This window comes from Dipodomys spectabilis, unplaced genomic scaffold (assembly GCF_019054845.1).
Source record: "Dipodomys spectabilis isolate Male_0828 unplaced genomic scaffold, ASM1905484v1 ptg000043l, whole genome shotgun sequence".
In the NCBI taxonomy this organism is placed as follows: Eukaryota; Metazoa; Chordata; class Mammalia; order Rodentia; family Heteromyidae; genus Dipodomys; species Dipodomys spectabilis.
Genome location: NW_024870720.1, coordinates 12,397,588 through 12,411,466, shown reverse-complemented (window position 1 = coordinate 12,411,466; position 13,879 = coordinate 12,397,588). Strand labels below are relative to the sequence as shown.

Below are 13,879 nucleotides of genomic sequence, written 5' to 3'. Positions count from 1 at the left end.
AAGAAAACATTTGGCCTCACTGATTCCATCTTTGAAATGAAAATAATGCCAGTGATGTTGGACAATTAAATGAGTAACATGTAAATCATCTAGCTTAAGGCTTGAATATTCTTTCTCTACATTGCTATGTACCTTTCGTTAACTATAGAAACACTAGCAAACAGGGCACAAGCAGAGGCTTGATAAGTGTTTACTCATATTGCTCCTGGAAACTCTCCCTGCCTACCACTACCACAAGTCCCGACCTGCCCAGGCTACTAGGCTGGATAAGTACTAAAGAATTACCACTATTACTCCTGAGAATGTGTGGTCAGCTGGTCACTGGCAGCCAGCTGACCACCACACATGAGTGCTTAGATGATAAGATTTAGAAGATGAGCTGTACTTCCCAAATGCCAAACCACTAAACTGTGAGTCAATAAATGTTATGTCACCATACCTTTGTCTGAGTTGGCCTCAAACTGCTATACTTCTAGCTCTACCCCTAAGAAGCTTGGATGATTCAATGTGACTATCATATTCAGCTCTGACTCAAAATCTGTCTGTGTGTGTGTGTGTGTGTGTGTGTGTGTGTGTGTGTGTGTGTGTGTGTGTGTGTGTGTGTGTGTGTGTGTGTGTGTGTGTGTGTGTGTGTGTGTTGAGTCTGGGTTTTGAACTCTGTGCGTAGGCATTGTCCCTTTGCTTTTTCACTCCAGGCTAGCATTCTGTCTTCTGAGCTATTCCTCCAGTTCTGACTTTTTGCTGGTTAATTAGAGGTAAGAATCTCATGGAGTTTCTTGCCTGGACTGCTACCCTCAGTTCTCAGCCTCCTGAGTAGACAAGGTATTAGGGTGGCCAGTGCCTGACCAGACTCAAGATTTTTAACTTACATGTGATTCATATATCTGTGTTTCTAAACTACTTTACATTTAGTAGATATTACCCAATAGGTAATGTCATCAACTTAGCAGAGGTCAAGATCAAGGTCTTTGGTTTCTATCCTTGCTTTAGCTATACTATTTGCTTTCCTTGGCTTGGAATTTTCCTATGAAGATTTTTTTCTTTTTTTTTTTTTGGTCAGTCACGGGGCTTGAACTCTTGGCCTGCCCTGTCTCTTTGCTCTTCAGCTCAAGGCGAGTGCTCTACCGCTTGAGCCGTAGTGATACTTCCGGTTTTCTAGTGGTTTATTGGAGATTAGAGTCTCTCGGACTTTTCTGCTTGGGCTACCTTTGATCCATAATCCTTAGATCTCAGCCTCCTGAGTAGCTAGGATTAGAGTCAAGACCACCAGCACCCGGCTGAAGATTCTTATTTAGTAAGTCTGTAGCTGTGTCATAAGAAAACTGCCCAGATAAATCTGATCCAGGTGTCTGAAGTCTTCACCTGGAGAAAAGCCAGATAATGTATTAGACACCATGCTAGATTAGGAAAAGAAGGATGATTAAGACCTAGATCCCATTCTCTAGAAGCACAAGGTCTAAGTGAGGTATCAGGCATGTAACTACACAAATGAAATTCTGGGTACAAAATGAATGTTAAGGTACAGAAGTTACTCGGGCAAATTATTTAAGTCTGCTTCCTTCCTAAACTTCATTTTAAGTTTACATCCTGAGTATTGATTTATTTCTCTAAACTGTTACACTAATCATAAATTATTAGCTCCCCCCTACCAAGGACATAAAAATTGTACAGTTCTGAGATGGTAACTTATTACCTAGTACTGGAAGTACTTTAGTAATTGTAGTGAATCAATACTTTTATATTCTACTTTTGCTAGTGTACTTGTTTACTATATATCCAACCTTATACAATCAGAGAGATTATAGTTATTTGCCATCACTTTATCACTGCATTTACAAAAAGTCACTTTTTAAAACAGCAATAGAACTTGAAAAAACAAAATATTAACAATAAATAAGTAAAGGCAGAGAGTCACTTTTAATGGGAAGAACACAGTCCCCAAGTGCAGTGCATGTAGTTGTGTCAGGATGTTAAATCTGCAATGCATGTCCCTATTATAAAGTCAGTCTTATGACGTTTATATTATAAAGACAGTCTTAGAACTTTTTATACAATAATAAAATCAAGAAGAAGTTTTATTTGTATCAGATCTTTGTCCTTTAAAGACTGTCCTCTAAAGGGCTGGGAAGGTAGCTCAGTGGTAGAGCACTTGCCTTGCATGCATGAGGCCCTGGGTTCGATTCCTCAGCACCACATAAGCAAAAAGAAAAAAGCCGGAAGTGGCGCTGTGGCTCAAGTGGTAGAGCGCTAGCCTTGAGCTGAAGAGCTGAGGGACAGCGCCCAGGCCCAGAGTTCAAACCCCATGACTGATAAAAACAAAAACAAAAAACAGAGACAATTATTCTTTCATTTCCTGTACTTTTCTCCAAATCATTTAGTTCCTAAGAAATAATGCCATAGTCATTGAGAAAACATTTCATTGCCCAAGTATCTGTTGATCTGCTTCCTCTGTGCATTCTTGCCCTCCTTAAGCTGTTCCTGGATGTACTATTAACTCCTGTGGTGTTGTCTCTCTCCCTCCTTTTCATCCTCAAGGACTTTTAGTGGAACAGGAAAGGAGGCTGGCTCACTGCCCCTACCAGTCCCTCCTACTCTCCAAGGTCACCAGAAGATGATTCTATCTCTCAGTACTGCTTTCATGAGCTTCACTTTATGTACTTTCACACAACTTTATAAAGTTCAGTACAGTATTATTACCTTGAAAAGTGATAACTGGAATCAGAGGACGGATTTAATCAAGACACAGAAGTGGTGCCTAACCTAATCTTTTCTCCACACACTTAAAAGCAGATTGTGAGAATATCTTCAAATTTACAGCTTCAAACTTTAAATCCTTTTATATGGGGAAGGAATGACCAGGGATCTACTTAGTTACCCTAGCTCAGCAGCTATTTCAAAACTTGTAAACTCTATACTAGTGAAAAATACACTTTAAGATGCATTCTAGCAGAGACAGACGCATGTAGCGGAAACAAAGGTTCATAAAACGGTTCCTTCCCTTACTACCTGCTATGCATACAGATATTTTCTATTCTCTGTCTGTCTCTGACTTTGTCTGTTTCTCTCTCTCTCTCTCTCTCTCTCTCTCTCTCTCTCTCTCTCTCTCTCTCTCTCTCTCTCTCCCACACATATATTAATAGGATGCACTGAATTGGTTTCAAAGTTCTCTACTTTGAAAGTTTTCATACTTTAGAAGCAATTGATTGCATTTTGCATTTGACTTCATCTTAAGTTGGAAAGTCATAGTTGCATGCTCCCAACCCCACAGATGTGGAAAACAGACCCATGGTAGAAAGAAACTAAAACACACCAATAGGGGTAGAAGACACTGCCCCACCAAAGTCAGGAGCAACTAAGTTAACCAAGTTAAAAATATTAAGTATTTAGAAAAAAGTATCTTTCATATAAGCATTCCGGGAAGTTTTTTATTTTCTTCAGTCATGCCTCATCAAGAAATCTTCAAGACTTATGATATTTTAGACTTTGAGATCACTTAATTTGGAGATCAAAAGTTGGTAGTCATTAATTGGTATTTCACCCAATACTGCACTTTATACCAGGGTGTCCACAACACACATTATTTTATTTTTCAAATACAGAAAGAAACAACATTTTAAAATAGGGATAAAATTTTATAACATATTGATAATTTGCATCTTATTAATGAAAAATCTACAGAATACTGGGCACACATTTTGACATGGCAACAAATGTCAGAAGCTTTTAATTTTAACCCTAGAATTCAGTCCTGCATTTATAAATCACCTGTTTTAACTGAGAGAAAGAATACCTTGCTTACCACTTTTTTTTCTTCAAAAATGTTTTAACTGGCATGTAATATTCAAATGTATTTATTGGCTACAGTATGATGCTTTATATACATTATATGATAAATCAGCCTACAGAATCCATCATGTAGTCATTTGATCATTTATTTGTACTTAGAATATTGAAATTTCTCTTCTATAGCTATTTTGAAATATCAATAAAGTATTGTCAAGTGAGAATCCTTTGGCCAATTATTATCTACATACATTACATTCCACATACGTGAGCTGACACCATTTTTCAACAAATCAAGTTTTTTCTGTTCTACATAACCGGACTCAAAGACTCAATACTATCACAACCACTTATTTATTTTTTCCTTTTTCCTGTATGTGTGCGCGCCTGCGAGTGTGTGCAGGCACATGTGCACACGTGCTGTTCCTGGGACTTGAACCCAGGCCCTGGATGCTGTCCCCAAGCTTTTTTTTCTTTTCTTTTCTTTTTTTTTGTCCGTGGGGCTTGAACTCTGGGCCTGGGCGCTGTTCCTCACCTCTTCAGCTCAAGGCAAGCAGCACTTCCTGTTTTCTAGTGGTTTATTGGAGATAAGAATCTCATGGACTTTTCTTGCCCGGGCTGGCTTGGAACCATGATCCTCAGATCTCAGCCTCCTGAGTAGCTAGGATTACAGGCATGAGCCACCAGCGCCCAGCTTTCCCCAAGCTTTTATGCCCAAAGTAAAAGCTCTCCCACTTGAATCACAGCTACACTTCCAGCTTCTGGAATTAACTGGAGATAAGAGTCAGAGTTGCTGAGACTCTCCTGCCCTAGCTGACTTCGATCTGTGATCCTCAGATCTCAGTCTCCAAAGTAGTTGGGATTACAGGTGTGAGCCACTGGTGCCCAGTTTTCCCACTTTTTTAGCTGATATCAGTTGTATAGGAGTTTTTCATCTTGACATGTCCATAAATTCATGCATTGTATCTTGATCAGACTTACCCCTCCATTACTCTTTCATCCTTTCTCTCCACTTCTCAGACTAATTTCAACAAAATTCATTATTACATTTTCATACTAGTACAGAAAGTATTTTGACCCAATTCACCGTCCTTCAGCCTTTCCATCCACCCTCCCCCTTCCATTCTAACCCAATCCAACCACTCTCCCTACAGGATCTGTTTCACATTCCTGTCATTTTTCTTTGTTTTAACCTATGCATTTAGCCTCTGATCTTCCACCAGCTAATGAATGAAATGGGAGCTGAGAATGTGGCTTAGTAGTAAAGTGCTTGCCTAACATGCATGAAGCCCTGGGTTTAATTCCTCAGTACCACATAAACAGAAAAAACCGGAACTGGTGCTGTGGCTCAAGTGGTAGAGTGCTAGCCTTGAGGACAGGCAAAAATTAATTAATTAATTAATTAGATGAGACACTATTTAGAAAAAACAACAACAAAAAAAACTCATTTTCTTCCTTCTCTTATCTTCAGCTTCTTCTAAAGCCCTACATTAAGAGGTTGGAATCCTGAACACTCAGCTGAAGACTGAACTTTAAATATATTGTCTATAATGTACTTAAAGTTGCCTAAATAAATGCTCAGTTCAATGTACTTGTTAAGACCTAAAAAAACAGCATTAAGCAGGATACACACAGAAAACCACACAATCACAAAAGACAGGCAATTCAATCTTATCTTTGACCTTTCCCTCTAACACACATTCTAGCCGTGTTTGTGAGCAATTACCTACTGCCTGCTTTGTTTCCCAAGTTCCCCTAATAATCATCACCTGATTGTCAATCTCCCAGGTCTGTTCCCTGGAAAATCTGATTCAGAAGATCTAGAATGCAGACATGAAGGTACGATGTTCTTATACTCACCCTGTGACTTGTTAGGGAGGTTACAGAACATACCCTGTCTTTCTATCAATGCTGGTCAACCACTATTTACTCATCACATCGATCCCTAGCCATCCTTTGGACAATTTTAGCTTGAGCACAGAGTATAAAGGAAATTGGGAACAGTTTGAACAGGAGATATTACAAGGCATTCTCTGCTCTGTTCTCATTAAAGCCTTGAGCATGATTCAATCACTGAATTTGGCAGGGTTCCTAGTGGTTTCTTTCCCTTTACCCCCTCCATAACCAACTCTCCCAAACTCAAGAAATACACACAATTCTTCTCTATGTGTCTTTCTACTTCTTGGTCTAAGTTAGATGACCCACAAATCACTGTTGATCATTTTGTAGATCAGGCTGGCAAGCCCAGCCTGGTTTTCCTCTCCTTACAAGTAGAAATACAAGATACAAATCTATATATCTATATATCTCTCTATATAGATATATATGTAGATATATTTGTTAAAACGGAAGTAGGCACTTTCAGCTTGTGGTTGCATCATTCTGCCTTTATTAAAACATAGAACCTGCTTCTCCAGGCCTGAAAGATTCTTTCAGCAAAGCATTGTTTACTCTGCTAGATGATTTATAAGAGCAGTAAGCAATGGAGCAGTGATCAAAAGTAGAGGCACTGGGGCGAGATGCCAATGTCAATTCCTGGCATCCACTTCACAGCTAAACTTGCTTAAGAGGCTATTGTGAAGATCAGATGAATTAATATATTTAAATCCCTACAACAATGGGTGGCCCATAGTAAGTGCTAAGGTTAGCTACTGGTGAAATTATTTAGAAAAAGTTATTTCAACTAGAGCATTTATTTATAACTTATCTACTGAGAATGTGCGTACACATTTCATACTAATGACCATCCCTTTAAGTTCTTAGATTCTTCACTCACATTCATCTTTGCTTTTTGGTGCAACCAGATAGCTAAAGGAGGGCAATACCTTCTTCTTCTCTCTCAACTCTTCCCAGGAGAAATTCTAACAACCAAGAGCACAAGGCTCAATGAACAATTTCATGTGAAGCATTTTAAATGTGTTTTTCAAGAATATCATTCATGCGCCAACACCAGTGGCTCACATCTACAATCCTAGCTACTCAGGAGACTGAGATCTGAGGATCACGGTTTGAAGCCAACCCAGGCAGGAAACTCTCCATGAGACTCTTATCTCCAAGAAGCACACAGAAGTAGTGCTGTGGCTCAAGTAGTAGAGCACTAGGCTTGAGCATAGAGAGGCTCAGGGACAGCACCCAGGCCCTGAGTTCAAGCCCCAGGACCAGCTATATATACATATACATATATATTTATATATCTATATCCATCTCTCTCTATTATATATATCATTCATAATTGTAAGACTTAGCCTGATTATCATTTTTTGTGTAGAAGCCTAGGACCTCCATACTTTACTTGACCTGATTTCCTGCCATAGTTAGGGACTCTGCCTTGAGAAGTAACAAAAGTACTCTTCAAGACCACACCAATTAACCAAGTGCTCCAAGTTCAACGGTGGTCTTGCTGGTACAGGAAAACAAAAAGAATGTGTTATATCTAGGTACTCTCCAATGCTGAGTTAACTGCTGTCTTTAAAGGTAGGAATGCTTCTTTTTTAAAAAAACAATTACAAAAACTAATATTTATCTGAATTATGAAAGAAAAAAATCTCTACAGCCAAGTTCAGTTTATTATTAAGGAAAGAATTCCTAAGTACTGTGGTATGCCAAAATTAGAACACATATTTTATTGTATACAAGTCACTAGAAAACAGACTAAGTTTCAAGAACTCTGTTTTCCTTAATGAATGCTTAATGAGAAGTCTGAAACGGAGCAGAATACTGAAGGTAAATACAGGATAATGAATTCTCTTAGGCCCAGTTAACACTGAAAATTTTCTGAGGTCATCACCAGTTAATAAACAACTTAAAATACACACATGAGCTCACCTGTCTAAAAGACAAAAACATTCTTATATAGAGTCCTTTCAAGATGCTCTCTCTGTTTCTGTCCTTCATACTCAACATGCATGAGAATCTCCTGAATTCCTCCCTCTCAGCTTCTGATCCAGCAGTTCAGAAGGGAACTCAGTGTTTGCAGATAGTTGGTGGATAGTGTTCACTGGCTTCTGGTACAAGAAGCATACTTTGAAAAACATTATTTCAAAATGTAAAGTTTAACTGAAGACTGAACACTTGTATTACTCATATTATTAGGAAGGCCATGGCCTTTGAATGAATAAAACACTACTATGTGCCAATGGCTTCATAGCTGGTACAAATCGACCCTCATGTACCAGGACTGGAATGACCTAGAATAACCAACATCTAGCTTACATAAAAATCACCAGGTTAGTGATGAGGACGTACAGACTGATTCTGAATGTTTAAATATTGTCACAACTGTTTCAACCAGCATTCCCAAAAGCGGGACCAGGAAGAATGATGGGTATTCACTCACCACTCAACTTATAACTTTCTTCTCAATCACCATGAGAACCCACTAAATATCTAAGTTCTTACATGCTCCAAACCTTGTGAGATGAGGAAAGCATTTATGAGGATTAAGACGAAATATAGAACAATTAATACCAACAGTTTTCTGAATATAAAGTAGGAACCCCAGCTGGACACTGCTTCCTCCTGCTTGTAACCATAACAACACAGGAGGCTAAGATCCAGAAGAACCAGGATTGAAACAAGTCTGGGTGAGAAAGTCCAAAAAGACTCCATCTCTAAAATAAGCAGTAAAAAGATAGGGCTGGAGGTGTGGCTCAAGTGGTAGAATACCAGCTGAGCAAGGAAGTGAAGCCAGGGGTGAAGTCCTGAATTCATATCCTGGTTCCAAAAACAACAATAATAACAAAGAAGGGGTGTGAGCTCCTTTGTAATAGATTAGGGACTAGAACGTCTCTTTGTATATAGAGACAGGCCTGCCAGAAGCACAGCGAACACTCATAACACTTGAACTTGCCCCATGTGTATCATCTCTGACCCACTTTTCCAACACCCTCTACAAGGGTAGAGGGTGTAGGGTAGAGACAGTAGCCAGGGCTACTGTCATTGTCTCCCAGATTCCTGATACCTCAGGTGCCAAGATACCATGTTAACAGGGCTTCCTTAGGCAATGATTATCTTGACACCTACAAAGAAAATAAAGGTTTTTTCCTTCACTCACAAAGAAGTTAAAGCAGGGCACGCTGGCGGCTCAAACTTGTAATCCTAGCTATTCAGGAGGCTGAGATCTGAGGATCATGGTTCAAAGCCAGCCTGGGCAGGAAAGTCCGTGAGACTCTTATCTCCAATTTACCACTAGAAAACTGGAAGTGGCGCTGTGCCTCAAGTGGTAGAGCCCTAGCTTTGAGCTAAAGAGCTCAGGGTCAGCGCCCAGACCCAGAGTTCAAGGCCCATGACTGACCAAAAAGAAAAAAATTCAGGGGCTGGGAAGGTGGTTCAGCGATTGAGTGCTTTCCTAGCATGCATGAGGCCCTGGGTTCAATTCCTTAGCACCATAATAGCAGAAAAGCCAGAAGTGGCACTGTGGCTTAAGTGGTAGAGCACTAGACTTGAGATGAAGAGCTGAAGGACAGTGCCTAGGCCCAGAGTTCAGGCCCCATGACCAACAACAACAACAAAAAAAAAGTTCAGTGTAACCAGTATATATAATATACTGGTATATACTGGGGCTGGGAAGGTGGCTCAGTGGTAGAGCGCTTGCCTTGCATGCTCGAGGCCCTGGGTTCGATTCCTCAGCACCACATAAGCAAAAAGAAAAAAGCCGGAAGTGGCGCTGTGGCTCAAGTGGTAGAGCGCTAGCCTTGAGCTGAAGAGCTGAGGGACAGCACCCAGGCCTAGAGTTCAGGCCCCACGACCGGACCCAAAAAAAAAAAAAAGATGTGAGGATAATATACTGGTATATACTAATAGAGGTTTTTGTGATGACAAGGATAGTTTATTTAGTGGGAGAACTTGGGATCTTAACTAGTAAACTTACATAATCTTCCCTTTTGCCATTCTTTTGAGTGCTGTTTAGTATTTTCTGTTACTTTATCTTCTTGAACTAGATAACCAGAAGGCATGCATAGTCCAGTTTTGGATATATACATTTTAGATATATAATCTCTCTCACTCACAAAGCTGACTTAAAGTAGTTATCTTTGATAGATGATTGCTCTCATGAATGGACCTGTTATACAAAGTTATAAAAAGCTACATCATATGTTCACTTTCATCACTCACAAAGAAAAATTTGAAGTAGTTTTGTCATTTTTAAAGACCCTAAGTAGGAAAAGACAAACCAAAACCAAACCTATTATCCTTACATATCTTTTTTTTTTTTTTTTTTTGTCGGTCATAGGGCTGGAACTCTGGGCTTGGGTGCTGTCCCTGTGCTCTTCAGCTCAAGGTGAGCGCTCTACTGCTTGAGCCACAGCGCCAGTTCTGGTTTTCTAGAGGTTTTTATTGGAGATAAGAGTCTCAAGGACTTTCCTGCCCTGGCTGGCATTGAACTGTGGTCCTCAGAGCTCAGCTTCTTGAGTAGCTAGGATTATAGGCGTGAACCACCGGCACCCGGCTTCTATACTTACATATCTTGAGAAGAATGCTCAAGCTAAGCTCATTTCACTTCTGATTCATTCAACAAATATGTCCTGAAAAAATCTACTGTATGTCAGATGCCATGGGAAATGCTGTGGGATAGAATAAACAGATCCTCTTCTATGTCACCGATGCAGCCCTCAACCAAACTGAGGGAGAAGATTGTACAGGAATGAGGCAAGGGTTTCATTCAGTATCTAATGGTTTGACTTTGAAGGAAGACAGAGGAATAAAAGATAAATTGTATTACCTAGCTATATTACTAGTTTAACACTAATGAAAAGATGTTTCCAAACATCTGTTAAACAAAGTTTCTTCCATTCTCTCATGTAAGAATAAAACTTTTCTATACACTTCATTTGTATATACATATTACTTGAACAATAAGTCGATCGGCAGAAAGTGCTTACTTCTGATAGCCCAGCAAGAAATGTGAAGGTTGAGACAAAGAGTAAAAGAAGACTAATCAAAAAGTTGAGGCTGGGGCTGGAAAGGTAACTCAGTGGTAGAGTGCATGCCTCGCATTCATGGGTTCAATTCCTCAGCACCACATAAGCAGAAAAAACTGGAAGTGGTGCTGTGGTTCAAGTGGTAGGGCACTAGCCTTGAGCTGAAGAACTGAGGGACAGAACTCAGGCCCAGGGTTAAGGCCCCATGACTGACCAAAAAAAAAAAAAAATTGAAATTGAGCTTAAGACATGTTAAACAACAACAACTAAAACTAAATGTATAAATCACCTGAAAAACTAAACTTAGTAAGTACATTTCAATATTTATTTTAACCTACTTTAGAAATATTCATTAGATGTTGTCAATAGAAGATTTTCATAAGATTTGATATATGCACATATAATTTATTTATTTTTGTGTTGGTCCTAGGCTTGAACTCAGAGCCTGGGCACTGTCCCTGAGCTTTTTTGCTCATGGCTAGCACTCTACCACTTGAGCCATAGCTCTAATTCCTACTTTTTGGTGGTTAATTGGAGATAAGAGTCTCAAGGACTTTCCTGCTTGGGTTGGTTTTGAACTGCAATCCTCAGATATCAGCCTCCTGTGTAGCTATGATTACAGAAGTGAGCCACAGGTGCCTGGCATAAAATTTATTTTTAAGTAAATGCTACACTGTTAACATCTATCAGCAACAGAGGAAACCTCTTTCTTTCCACTATCCCTCATTCTTACATGGTCTTTCTTCTCTACCTAGTTACAATTTTAGGGCAGCACTGCCAACCTTATATTCTTTCTCTTTGTTTTTTCCTACAAAAACCTTCACTTGCTTATATTAAAATCAGTTACATCAAATCTACACATTCTGCTCCAGTATTTACAGGTTGAAAGTAGGTGATTAGCTTTTCTTAAAATTCTCAACTGGAAACCATGAGATTCTCATTCATGCTGACTATACTTATAAATTTAAATGAACTGATGCTCTAAATGGTCGTCAGGGAACAGAAGGTTGAAATTCATCTAGAATAACTCAGTGGACCTAAGTGCCAGTAATCCTAACTACTTGGGAGGCTGAAATATGGAGAAAGGCACTGAGGCCAGTCTAGGTTTAAAAAAGTAAAATCAAGGCAGTCATTGGTGGTCCATGCCTGTAATCCTAGCTACTCAGGAGGCTGAAATCTGAGGATCACAGTTCAAAGCCAGCTGGGGAAGGAAAATCCATGAGATTCTTATATCCAATAAACTATTCAAAAAAGATGGAGGTAGAGCTGTGGCTCAAGTGGTAGAGTGTTCACCTAGAATAAAAGAAGCTCAGGACAATGCCCAGGCCCTGAGTTCAAGACCAGAAAAAAATCATATTTTTATAAATAAGTACTGAAAGGCTTCCATGTTCTCAAATGATACAAAGTCTTGAATCTAGGAAGTATCATCACCTGATCCTTCAGTTTTTAAGTGTCACAAGACACAGACTTTGCTAGGTATGTCACCAGATGTCAGAGCAGAAAAAAAGGAAGTATTGAAACACTTGCAGTAAGTAAGCAAGTAAATCTGGAAGTGACTTTAGCACACTGGTAAGCACTCATTTGGAAACTAGAGCCAGAATAACTTTTTAAAGTTGTATAACACAAATTTTCTGGAATGCTAACTTCACCCACTCAAACCAAGGAAGGCAGCTCCAGCACCATGTGACAAACATTATATGTGCATATAAAAATGATAAAAAAAAGATAAAAGATAACTTTTAAAAGACTATTAGGAAGATAGGAAGACAAAGGGGAATGCACTAAAAACATTCAATATTAGCATCTTTCCACGAGCAGAAGCAGAAAACTTACACAAGTATTATTTCTCAATGATTAGAAATTACTTTGGCACATGACTTAATACAAAGGAAACACTGTGTATATATGCTAATTACTTAAATGGTTGCAACATACATTATATAAATATGCATATTAGATAAACATCAATAACTGATAGATAAATGATTTTTTTTGGTTGCTTTTGTGGGGCTTGAACCACAGCACCTCTTCTGGATTTCTGGTGGTTTATTGGAGATAAGAGTCTCATGGACGTTCCTACCTGGGCTGGCTTTGAACTATGATTCTCAGATCTCAGCCTCCTTAGTAGCTAGGATTACAGCTGTGAGCCACCAGCGCCCGGCAGATAAATGATATTAATAAGAAATGGGAAAAAAAGATATGGAACATCTTCACTGGAATAATAAAATAGATTCATGGTAAATGGTCAATTCTAAAAAGTTATTCAATGCTACCCTCCTCCCAAACTTCAACTGTGTACAAAGCAGCAGTTTGCAGAAAGAACACCAACTCTGTTGATGTATTTACAAGTGGCTAATTACCACAACTCTTGCCCTCTTCCCCTCTATGTCTCTGTTTCCTGGCTCACAAAGTCATCTAAGGGGTTTGTTGAGTAATGCACTGCGCCTGCTAACTTCATACATTAATAATGCTACTGTGCCCCCACTGCGTGAACCAATTATTATAATGTTGAAATACACCTGGAAACAGAACAAATAAATATCTCTGACTTTTAGTGCTTACTCTCTAGTGTTCATTTACTTTACCTTGTTCTAGGCACAACTCTGCATAATATGGAAATCAATTTTAAAAAGCCCCCAAAATAAATCAAAATACCAATTCAATATAAGAAGACAAAAATTGGGATAACCATGTGGTTCAGGAGAACATAGAAGGTCCCAGGAGAAGGAAAGACACGGAAGATGAAAAGGGAGAAGAGGAAAGGCTGTTCAGAAGTGAAAGCATCTTCAGTAAGTCTTGATGCAAATGCCTCGAATCCAGATAGGAGAGAATCACAGATTTTAGAAGAGAGAAAGAGTCTGGGAAATCCACCTTCACTACAGTACCTCTGAGTAGTTCATTGAAGCTGGAGTTTCAAAGACAAATCGAGTAGTGATGGGAAATTAAAATGAAGTCTATATTAGGACTACGTTCACAGTGAATGTTAAAAACAAAGAAGTTATGTTCAGTTTGGAAACCTGGGGAATCACTGACAATATTTGAGAAGAGTATGACATACTATTGACATTTAGATTTCTTTGCAAGAAGTGTGATAGATACGTTGGAATGAGGAAAAAAGAGAAGGAGACATCTGGGAAAAATTACATAACAGGTTGCAGAAAACAGTTTACCAACAA

The 13,879-nt window shown here is 39.1% G+C and overlaps 1 protein-coding gene across 1 annotated transcript in view; it reads right to left on the bottom strand.

Annotated features, from left to right (window-relative positions):
- Positions 1-13,879, bottom strand: part of Atp10d (ATPase phospholipid transporting 10D (putative)) — a 65,966-nt gene that overhangs the window by 48,997 nt on the left and 3,090 nt on the right. The window lies entirely within an intron of this gene.